General features: G+C 38.2%; 1 long non-coding RNA gene across 2 annotated transcripts; it reads right to left on the reverse strand.

The window, feature by feature from the left end:
* Window positions 1–9423: 9423 nt before the first annotated feature.
* LOC129352062 (uncharacterized) lies at window positions 9424–11057 on the reverse strand. 2 transcript variants are annotated; one of them, XR_008604848.1, is made up of 5 exons: window positions 10999–11057; window positions 10781–10853; window positions 10633–10691; window positions 10220–10386; window positions 9424–9513 (listed from the first exon to the last, which is right to left on the reverse strand). It is a non-coding gene; the product is annotated as an uncharacterized LOC129352062 (long non-coding RNA). The 2 variants fall into 2 exon arrangements; XR_008604847.1 differs by lacking the exon at window positions 9424–9513 and having other exon boundaries at window positions 9814–10386.
* Window positions 11058–11459: the final 402 nt, after the last annotated feature.

Below are 11459 nucleotides of genomic sequence, written 5' to 3' on the forward strand. Positions count from 1 at the left end.
TTACATGGCTGAGGAGGCAGGGATGGAATTAGGAAACAATTCCAAATGTGGAGGAGAAAAAGTGTTTTCTCTTACCCTGTTGGAAATGACAGTTCACGCTGATGCCTCTACGCTGCGCACAATTGTCTCTTGCTGATAGAAGTCATCCAAGAAATGGCTTTTATGATTGCGGCTAATGTTTGTATTCAGCCATTTGCCAGTTTGAACATAATATCTGCTGCTCATTTATGCATTTCTGGAGTCAAGAGAGAGTTACTGTGAGATCTTACACACCTGCTTCCTGAAGAGCTTCAATACCGAGTTGTATACGTTTGATTTACAGAAAACAATTAAGCTTAGAGCTTATAAGTCTGTAACTGTGTTCTTCTCATTTGAATCTGATGTTATTCTGTTGAAATTACCAGCTAGCTGTGCAGATTTGAGGCTGTTCTCTCCTGCAGTGGTGAGGCAGCCAGCATCCCAGGGCTTCAAATCATAGCCAGGAGGCAAGTGTGTACACATGACTGATTCTCGGTGTTAATCTGATTGAGGTTAGCTGAGAGGAATGTCTGAATTGCAGTCGCCTGAGTGGAGCATTGCTGCTATTGATTAACCGAGCAAACATCAGATGGGAGACGCCAAACATTTACACAAAAATGTACACAGGTGCCTGAACATCCAGCTAATGCGGAGGTGTTTCAGATGGCAGCCAGATAGAGCTGCATGCTCTGCACGGGGTGTTTTCAAGCCAAATTACCAATTTTTGTCAACTCTACCGACAGCCTGTTGGTGATAACGCTGGGGAGCTGGAACAGATGTTTTCTGTTAAACATCCGACTCTTTGGAAACCCCAGACGATTCTTCCAAAAAGTGCTTTAAAATCCCAAAATAAATCTGAACAAATTTTCATTAATGAATTAAAATTCCTCCTGCCAAGACGCCTCATAAACCGCTGATTAACATTACATCAATTTCTTCACGAGTGTTGGTAAAGTGAAGTCCAACATTTGGAATTCAGTGAACAAGAAAATTTTTTTGCTCCAAATGTCACCACTAAATTGAGTTTATGGATGAGGAACAAGTAACGTGATGCAAAATTCAGGCAATTGTCGCGCAAGAAGCAATCAATCAGGATTTGGCACAATTTTTTATTTATTTTTTATCACTGCTGCCCATTTACTCAACTTTGCTGCCAACGAATACCATTGCAATGCACTGTAAAAAAAAAAAAAAAAAAAAGCAAATACTGCTGAAGTTTTAACTCCAAGCGTTGAGGGATCCCTGTGGGAATAATGTCGGGGCAAACAAACTCAGGAATAACAAGTAAAGGTTAGAGTGCAGGGAGAGTGAAACTCTTTAGACTCTGTAGGGAATAGGGATTTTATGCAAGCAGCTAAAACCACTTTGCAAAGAGCAAGCTGCACTGCGTGTTGGCTCGGTGTTCTGCCGCATAGTTGATGTTATTGAGTTGTACCTCTTCAAGTGAGAAGACATGGCAAGCACCTCTTGTTTCTCCTGTTATTTTGTGACAAAAGAAGAGAAGAAAATCAAATGAAGTCTGATGTCGCACACAGGATGTATATAGTCCAGCTAAAGAAAAAGGCGGACAGATTCGGGGCTGAATGGAAGACCGGTTATCAGATAGAGATTCACTTTCTCCTCGGAGGGAGGGGAAGTCACCATTAGTCAGAGACGTAATCTAATCAGTATTGTTGTGCACAACAGCGCAGGCAGCCGCAGCGCATCACTGAGTGCTATTATTCTTAGTCATGTTCTCATGGAGGTGAAAACTCTGGCTTCCACCAGCACAAACCGATACCCCGCATCCCGACAAGCTATAATCAAGAAGCAGAGAATATAAGTGAAAGTCTTATTAACACTCGCTCCTGGGCAACCATCATTTTGTCTGCCGTTTTATTTTTTTGGTGTAAAGCATCTCACACGTGGTGATAAACTCTGACCGGCCTGCAGGACATGGAAGCCGAGAGGAGTGTTGACTTAGTTTAGTACTGAGACACACCTCATAAACTTCTTCAGCTATCAAACAGGAGGGAGTAGCACGGTCCGATGATAAAACTTAATGACAGAGATGCTGCAGTGTTATTTGTATTCTTTTTAATTGCTTATACGAGTAAAAATAGCATCTCCTTTCCACAGTGCCCCACACCACTGGCAAAGATGTGTGAAAAGGCTTCAAAATGACAATCTCTTATTGCAGCAGGAGAATCTCACACTTACAATGTTAGAATAATCTCACTTTGGATGTAACTGTTCAAAGACCTACTAACCTAACATGCATATTTTGTTGGAGGAGTTTTGAGAACTTTAACATATTCCTCCCGTTTTTATGTTTGGTTTTGGCGACAGAAATACTAGTTGAAGTAACAACTGGAAAACTACAATCATGTAACATACAATGGGGAAAATGAATTACGCCACTGATGTTTCTTGCAACGACTGGCGAGGTCTGTAATTTTCACCGTAACTTTATACTTCGACACGGACCATGAAATAAATTTCAGAAAAAGGCATTGTATGATTTTTTAAAATAATTAATTTGTATTTTATTGTATGAAATGAAAATTTGATGCAGCGGAAAAACGGAACTTACACAAACCTTTGTTTACTGTTGTAGAGGTCAGAGGTTTCCTCTATTTCTTGGCCAAGTTCGGTCAAATTGTAGGTGAACTTAGAACCATTCCTTGATGCAGATCTTCTCCAGAAATAAATCTGAGGTTACTTTATTTCTTACTTTCTTCACTATGCATAAGTATTACTGATTTTCTCTCCATGTGGGCTGCCCTATGGACAAATATATTACCCCCTTTTATGATTAATGCCAGTCCTGCTAATATATGTACAATATTCTTAAAATAAATTGCTTTCATGCTCCAAAATATCACCCTATTCTGCAAGTCTCTAACAGTGAGATTTGGAAATTTTACTGACTTAAAAAAGTCAACACACATTTTTTTTGGGTTGGATGGTGTATTTTTGCTTTCTTTCCTATTTTGCAGAGTATAGAAAATATATCATTATTTACATTGCAGGTAAAAAGAAAGTCATGCATTCCTTAAAAGCTCCCAGACGCTCGACATTTAAAGCTCATGTTTTTCCAGAACTATGATAAATCAGTTTTTCACCAGTTGCAAGACGATAAAATCTGAAACCACACCTTGTGAATACTTTCACCTTCCCTTCTTACTGCCTCCACACCCCGCCTTGACCTTTATCTCAGGTCAGCCCACCATGGACTGAGCAGATATCTATGATGGACAATTCATTTGAAATGTGTGCCGCACCAAATTCCCTCCAAGCTCTGCAATATCACTAAAAGCACATTTATGAGAACTGTAAATCAGAAGCATATTCCCCACAGAGTCTACAGAGCACTGCTTCTCTAAATAGTACAGTAACCTTTTTTCCTTCATTATGTTTCTCTGTAGAAGCATGCAGGCCAGCTTCCACATTCTGGACAGGAAACTGCATATGACTGACAGCATTTTGTGCAAATGTATCAAATTCAGCTGACAGGGGAAAGGAACTGTTCCCTCGTTTATTAGAGTTAGGATCCAATGTATCTCTAAACAATTATTTAGAAACTGAATGCCTGTTTTTGCAATTAAAAAACTGGCATTTTTATTCCAAATTTATTTTTGTTTTTTTTTTTTTATGCCTGGAAGCAACATTGATTCTGGTTAATTCACATTTCTTATCAAAAAAAATGTAATATAAAAAGGATGTGAAGGAGAGAGAGCAGAAAAATGACAGAAAAACTTAAATTTACCCCAAAATTCACAACTGGGCCACATGTTTGGCTATGTTCACATCAACATAGGCAAAATAATGATGGGGGGGAAAAAAACAAAATAAAAACACCAAAAACTGCCAAGGGAATAGCAACGTGATTCAACTGCTGAAATCCAACATGATGAAAAAACGTCAATCATTAACTTGCAGAATGAAAACATTTTTCAAGAAGCAAAGAAATATTCCTAGAATATTGAGGGGAACGTGTGCTTATCAAATTTCCGAGAGGCTGACAGTCAAAGTGATCTGAACATTTTTTGAACATGACCTCGTTTGCTTCAGCGACAAAAAAAAGTTGCTACTGACCTGGAAATGATGCACTGCAATAACGAACAACATCAAGCCAGACACTGGACACATTAATCACAAGTTTCTCATTTCAACCCATCAACTTACATTGACCGAGGAGACTGTTGGCTGAAATGCAGCGAAGCTCTTTTCAGGCCCGTTAGAAATGCTGAGTCATTTTCGAAACAATCCAACATATCACCGAGTCTCAAGGACAGGCTGGACTTAAACATCAACCAGTAACAAGATCTCAAAGATCTGCTGCTTTCGGCCCAGAAAGCAAACAGGAAAGCTCTGCAGAGGCAAGATGTGATTGCAGCAAATGCCCCTTATGCTGCTCAGCGAAGCAATAAGCTCTCCACATATTGCTGTCATTGACAGTAGAGATCAAATCACGGTCTTGACTAATGGATACTTCCCCTCCCCGAAGACGGTCTGAGCTCGTCTGATTTCTGCCATAAGACACGTTTGTGATTTGATTAATTTATTCACACAGGAAAACTGTATAGGACAATCATGAAATTAGATGTTTCTGAGCAGATAATCAATGTGATAAAAATGTTCTTTTCGTGGGGACGTGCCTGGTAGACAGTGTTGGCAAATATAATCAATCTAATCAGTTCATATGCAAATAAAATCCTGGAACACCAAAAATACTGATTTCAATAATAGTTTCTGATCCATTTAATGGCCAATATTATTTTAAAAAACATCTTTAAAGTCCTAAATATACAAGTCTAAGCACAGAAATGTTTTGCAAAGCAGAAACATCTTTCAACATTGTGTCAAATGTCATTCATTTATGTTTAACCTTCCTGAATATGAAACAAAGCTGCAGGTGTCTATTTGAGCTCTATCAGTTTCTCAAATCTAGATGTTGACGTTTGTGTTCATTCTTTGCAAAATAATGTTGGACACACTGGATACAAGGCATCTGAAGATGAATTTTTCAAGGCTCGCCACAGATTTTCAGTTGTATATCTGCCCAGACTTTGATTGGGCTATACCTTGTTCTGCTCCTATCAATCACACATCCCAGAAGTTTGCACTAGATTCACCCTGCAGTTACAATAAGTGACAAAATGGAGCTGGAAGGTGTTTTAAAAAAGCTAAAAATAGTAGACGTTACACTAATAAGCCAGTGGAGAACTAAATCTTTAATCTTATTCCAGAACTATTATTTAATTCTGGAGTGCGTCTCTAATTGGCTCTAATGTAGTCACAGTGTCTGACTATTTCCTTGGGTGTTTTAGGCCCGATTTGAATTCTAGGATTGATTATACAACTTTAAAATGCTCAATATTGTTGATTAACAATATTTTTTTAGACAATGCAAAGATTTTAAAATTAAAACACTTTACTGTTTTGATCTTCAGACTATGCAGTGTAAAAATATACTTGAATGCACCATAAAAGAGCACCTGTTGGAAAATCCGGTCTGGTCAACCTGAACTGTACCACTATGTTGTCGCACCTCATATGCTCTGCAGCGACTTCAGCTAGTTTGTGTAAAGTTCTGCAAGACACAGCGAGTCCTTAAATTTTCCAAATCTGAGTTGTATGTAAAAAGAACTTCTTTGCAAAATCTCAGAGAAACTTAGAATTTAAAACCAAAGCCCTAAGTTGACAAACACCTCATGATGCAGGACTAAGCGAATTATGAATAACAGTTCCTGCCTTATTGCTTTAAAAGCTCACACATGTCGGCTCTTAGCGCTCCTGAACCGCTTGAGAATTCCTGAACGACCCTTTTTGCTGTTCACCCCAGAATAGAAGTGGTAATTATTCTTCCACTGTCTCTGGAGAGCTTCCCGGAGTCACTGCGACATGTTCAGATTGCTACAATGAGGCTGAATTTATGCAGACGATAAATGGATAGCGGCAAAGAACAGAATGGCTTGTTTGCAGCTGTATTCAGGGGAGGGAAAAAAAATGTTTGTTTCAGAACTCAGTCCTATTTATACAATGTGGAGGTCAAACCACAGCTTTGTTCCTGTCATCTGGAGGAATAATTGGAAAGAGGGAGGAGATGATTGGCCAGCTACAAACTCCGGGAGGCAAGCAAGGCCCACATCTCTGTTTATTTGTGTAAAAATATCACGTTAGAACAACTGCAGCCAAGTGAGTAACACATCAATCCAACTGGCATCATTTTAATTGGCAAAGAAACAAGAACTTAAGACTAAGGTGGGAAAAATAAAGTGCATTTCTATATTACCTGATCGGGACTTTAATTAGCCAAAAGCATCCTCTGCAAGAAACATTGTTTTAAATTTCTCAAAAAACACCAATCACTTGGATAATATAGAAAGTGCTTTAATGGAAAATGTCTCTTACCTACTTTTTTATATAGGAACTATTAAAACAATCCAAATTGTTTCTGCTTATAAGTACCTGAAATGCTTAGAAAAATAGACAGTGTTCTATGTATTTGTTCATCTTCTATTGTCATAACATTACTGTTCTGGCAGGATAGAGCTGTCGCCTTACCAACTACCAAAAGCCATTTACCCAGGATGCATTGCAGAGTAAACATTGCGACATCCAGGTGGCAATAATTTACTTATATAAGGTAAAGAATCTGCAGTATTTTTACTACATCTGAAATAAATATTCCTCAAATAAAGTCTGTTGTTACAACTAGTCATTGATCCCTTTAAATAAATGAATTAAAAAGTTAAATTATTTAAAAACTTAATTTATGTATGTTGAAGTTGTCAAACCAAATAGAATATTAATGTTCTCAATTAACAATTAATTCTAGCTCTGTGGTCTGTGTTAACATTCAAGCATAAATCAGAGGCCTGTGATGATCTAGGGGCCCAGCTCTGTATGCTGATATAATCCACTACATCTAATACTTCAGCTCAAATATTATGACTTCTGGCTAAGCCAAGCTCCCTCAGATTTACAGCAACTATTTATATTTTGTAACTTAATCATCTAAATCTTGTTTTCTCTCTTCCCAGCCCTAATCAGTGAACTTTCTGAAGAGCCCTGTCCAGGTGACTCCTGACCTTTGATTGCCAGGGTAGGTTTGATCTGCATATTCATGTGGAAAAGTTGCTCTTTTGTCTTGCTGCAATGTATTGAAACTTCTTATTCCAAATCCATCCTCTAATACAGTGGAGTGAACAGAAGTGTGAATATTTTAAAACATCAAGTCGTTTCAGCCAATCTCAGGAGCCAATAAGCATAATGCAACACAGAGACAGAGTGGAGAATTCAGATCCCTTTTTCAAAACGCTGTAAAACCCATGATTAATATATTGCATGTAGTGCTATGAATATTGGATAAAGCTATTAGTAGCTATGGCTAAAATGACTTTTCAAAGCTGAATTACTGCTCAGAAGTGTAAGAAAGTGAGTTTTAAAAATGTATTTTGACACAAATCAGCACTAATTAGGTCAGATTCCACTAACAGTTGCATTTATAAGAAATCTGGTAACTCTTGGAAAATTAAAGAAGCATTAATGTTGTGATGCAGTTTGCCAGATCTGGAAGCATGTTAAGCCTGTTGCATGGACTGATTAGAAAGTGAGGAACAGCGACTAAATGGGCCCAGGGTTCAGCCAGAGGCTGCAGCTGTGCTCATTGGTCACTGTCATGAACCAAGTCCTTTTTCTTCCTGCTGACTTTTGTTTAGAGCAACAGGCCTCAGGGATGTTTTCGGCACACAGAATAAATCAGAAACGATGATGAATGTGAGTCTGAATGCTTCCATGTAATGTTTCTTTGTTTTTCCTACCCACTGTTATTAATGGTTTTGTTAAAGAGACCTCACAAAAAAGGTGTACAAGGCACAAAAAAAAGACTGAAGACACAGAAATTATAAATTATGGGCTTGTGATATGTGCTAAGAGAAGAAAGGTCCAAATAAATAAAGGAAATAACAAATGTGCAGCTCCTTGCAAAGATACTGGGAACATTTTGCTATGCTTTCAAGCCAGATTCTTTGTATTTCAGTCGGATTTTATGTGACATAACAACAACATTGTGTATCATTGTAAAGCAGAGAAAAATATGCAAAACAACAATTATAAAAAATGTTATATGCTCATGTATTTAGCCACTGACATCTCTAAATGAAATGCAGTGGATTGAAATGCATTAAAAAGTCTCTCAATTAAGCACTGGGCTCTTCGTGTGAAACATAATCAGAGTCAAAAACAGAACGTTTGTGAACGAAGTATGCCATAAATGCCAGAGGACAAACCACAGAGGTCAGAGTTGAAGTTGGGAAGCTAACCCAAACATACACAGCAACCTGCAAATAGCTAAAATCCACAAATACGTGAGGCTTCCTCTAAAAACTTCCTTTTTTAAAATAGTTTAAATACTAAATATATCTTATAAAGCATTAATATGCACAATTGGCTGCTTTGCAAACACCAACCAGTACCGTTTAGCATTGCGTCTCAGTATTTCAGCTTCCACAGCTGCATTTTCTTTCGAATATTTTAGATTTGTGCTACATAAATTCGTTCCACAGATAATTTAGATTTGCATTCCACAGAAAAATCTGTGAAAATCTGTGGATAGGTGGGAGTTCACTGTAAAACAATTTGCCAAGCACTGACCTCTATAAGCCACACTTTATCTGAAAATTATTTGACCAAAAACTTATGAAGAAATGGCTGTCCAGTGAAACCAGCAAGCCTGGAAAGCTCCTCCATGGTAACTCTGGAGGAGCTGCAGCGATCCACTGCTCAGGTGAAAGAATCTGTTAGATGATCACATCCTAAATCTTGTTATTTATGGACATCTGGGAAGAAGAAAATTGAACTACTTCTGCTAAATGCGATTACGTTTTGACTGTATTTGACTTTTTTTTCCACCTGGCCAAGCAGTTGATGGAAATATAGCTGGAGCAAGCTGACTAAGCTTAACATATTTCTCTTTATACAAAGAATTAATATTTGTTTCAGTGTCTAGATGTGTAAAGACTTTGGAGAAACTTCCCTAAAAGCTGCTGCAGGTGTTTCTACAAACTGATTGTCTCTAATTCCAATAACTTTCCTTGGGATGCTACATGGGGAAAATGTTAAAACAAGAATAAAAAGGTTTCCCCTCTTAATGCGCATATTTTTGCCTATGTCAGCTCTCCGGAGTCCTAATAACCAGACCAGCATATTTCCCTGACATCTTCCCAATACCTCCGAGGACAGAGTCCAATCACAGAGAACCACAATAAGGATTAGAGTGACAGTCCAGGTGTGTGTGTGTGTGTGAGTGCGTATGTGGGGGTGTGCGTGTGTGTGTTGGGCCATGGGAATGAGAGTCGAAACCGAACATCATGGAGTGACATTAAATGCATCGACTTGCCTCTTTTTCAGGCTGTAAACAGTCTCCGCTGCAGCATCCCGCTGTGTTATTAGAGGCAATCAGAAAAACAGAGGAAGGAAATTGGAATATGCTGTGGCTCCAATCGCGACCTGCAGAAAGAAATTCAGACCAAACAGAATCCGATACAAAGCCAGCTTCACCAATTTCTATTCTGACACTCTTAGCCACCTGGCTTTTTATAGAAAAAAGTCCTTTGAACGTTTTATATAAAGACGTTTTTGTTCTTTTTGTTTAATTCACATTGTTTGAGTTTCAGAATTTCTCTACAGTTTGGAAAAGTTTAGAAAGTTATGAGATTGAGTCATGTTTTTATAAATGTTCTTATATTTCCCAGGTTCGGCTGTCGGAGCACGATGGGTGTTTAAATGACACACAAACACAGTTGAATGAATTTAAAGAACAATTAGCTTTAGTAACATAAACCATAAAACTCACAATTGGACAAGACACACAATTAAGAAAATAAAATTACACACAATAAAATACATAAAATAAAAACAACAATACTTGGCCAAGTGCTAAATCTCAATTTTAAATCTATTGGGTGCACCCTGGTAATCTGCACTCTAATCTCTTTAGACAACAGATCAATCAAATTAAATCCCAATTCAGGTCTCACTCAACATCATTCACATAAGGAGAATCTCCAACACAGCAGTTTGTTGTAATGTCAAATAAAAAGAAAACGGTCTGAAAGGCAGTGTCCAAAATTTCCAGTAAACAACAGCGAAAAATGTCTGTCAGTGTCTCATACGTAACCGACTGTGTGCAAAGATGTGAGTGATAACTGCCTACCACACCGCAGGTTGCAGCAGGGCTCCAAACGCAAGGGAGGAAATCCAGTTCTCTCTAAGTCCAGGTGGGAAGGCTCGCCATCAAGGTCAATAGAGGAATCCACTCCAGGAAAGTTAAATGGGGAATCCACCTCAGGAACAATCCAGGAGAAAAAAAAAAACCCTGATCTGTCAACAGACAGGACCAGCAGAAATATAGAATTTTTATTAAACCGTTCTAGCTTACATCCTTAGATCATGTTTCATAACTGTTGTAAAATCCTTTTCCAAGCACAATAATAAAACATTACATTTTACCCAAACTCAGCAAAGGTTTACATTTGAATAACTAAGTAGTTCAAATAAAGACTATTATTCGATAATAACAAGATAAAAAGAACAAAAACCCAAATGAAAAACCCAAAATATGCTCACCGATTTCAGTGTGACACGTTCGGAACAACTATAGTGACTCAGTCTGGACACGTAGGGCACTAGACAGTGTAAAAGGCATATTTTTCAAGTTTTAGCTTCAACAATATGAATTTAATAAAATAAAAATAGATTACTATTTAAGCTTTACCTTCAGTTGAATGGAGATCAACTGCCAACCAACTGCCAGAAAGAGCTAACAGTTCCAACTGATTTTAACGGCTCTAACGGCAGAAAAACTGAAGTTCAGTTTTCTGAAGCTTACAACTCTTTCTAGCTTAGAAGTTGGACTATGAACAATAACTATTTACAAAAAAAAGGTTCCTTCAAAGTCAATAAGCAACATTAAAAACATATCAAAAGACTCACGCTGTCTCAGCTGGGTCGGATCTCCCGCACATGGAAAGACTTTACGCTGCCAACACGGGAAAGAAGGCGGAGCCTCTCTGGCATTCTGCTCTCTGATTGGTCTAAACATTCATGGAACCCAAACTTCCCATTGGACAGGCAGACCACCGCCTACCCAATCTCTATTCCTTAAAGGGCTAGCCCCACTTTATGTGGGTTACACACCCTATATGTGTCCAACAGGCAATACTTCCTTGGGTTTGTATTTTTTTCCTTACATATTCCTTTTCTCCTTCCCTTGTTTCCTTTATGTTTTATATTAGGTTATAACCGCTGAACTGAGAACTCCTGAGTCTGGAAAAGTCCAAATTTTCCACATGAAAACTGTGTAGGCGCCTTTTATTTTGAAGAAGCTGTTTGCCACATTTTCCGTGTCTCTTTCTGAGCGCGACGAAGAAAAGTATTGGAGTCAGAGAGGCAGC

The sequence above is a fragment of the Poeciliopsis prolifica genome, unplaced genomic scaffold, assembly GCF_027474105.1.
Source record: "Poeciliopsis prolifica strain line A6 unplaced genomic scaffold, Auburn_PproV2 SCAFFOLD072, whole genome shotgun sequence".
Taxonomy (NCBI): domain Eukaryota; kingdom Metazoa; phylum Chordata; class Actinopteri; order Cyprinodontiformes; family Poeciliidae; genus Poeciliopsis; species Poeciliopsis prolifica.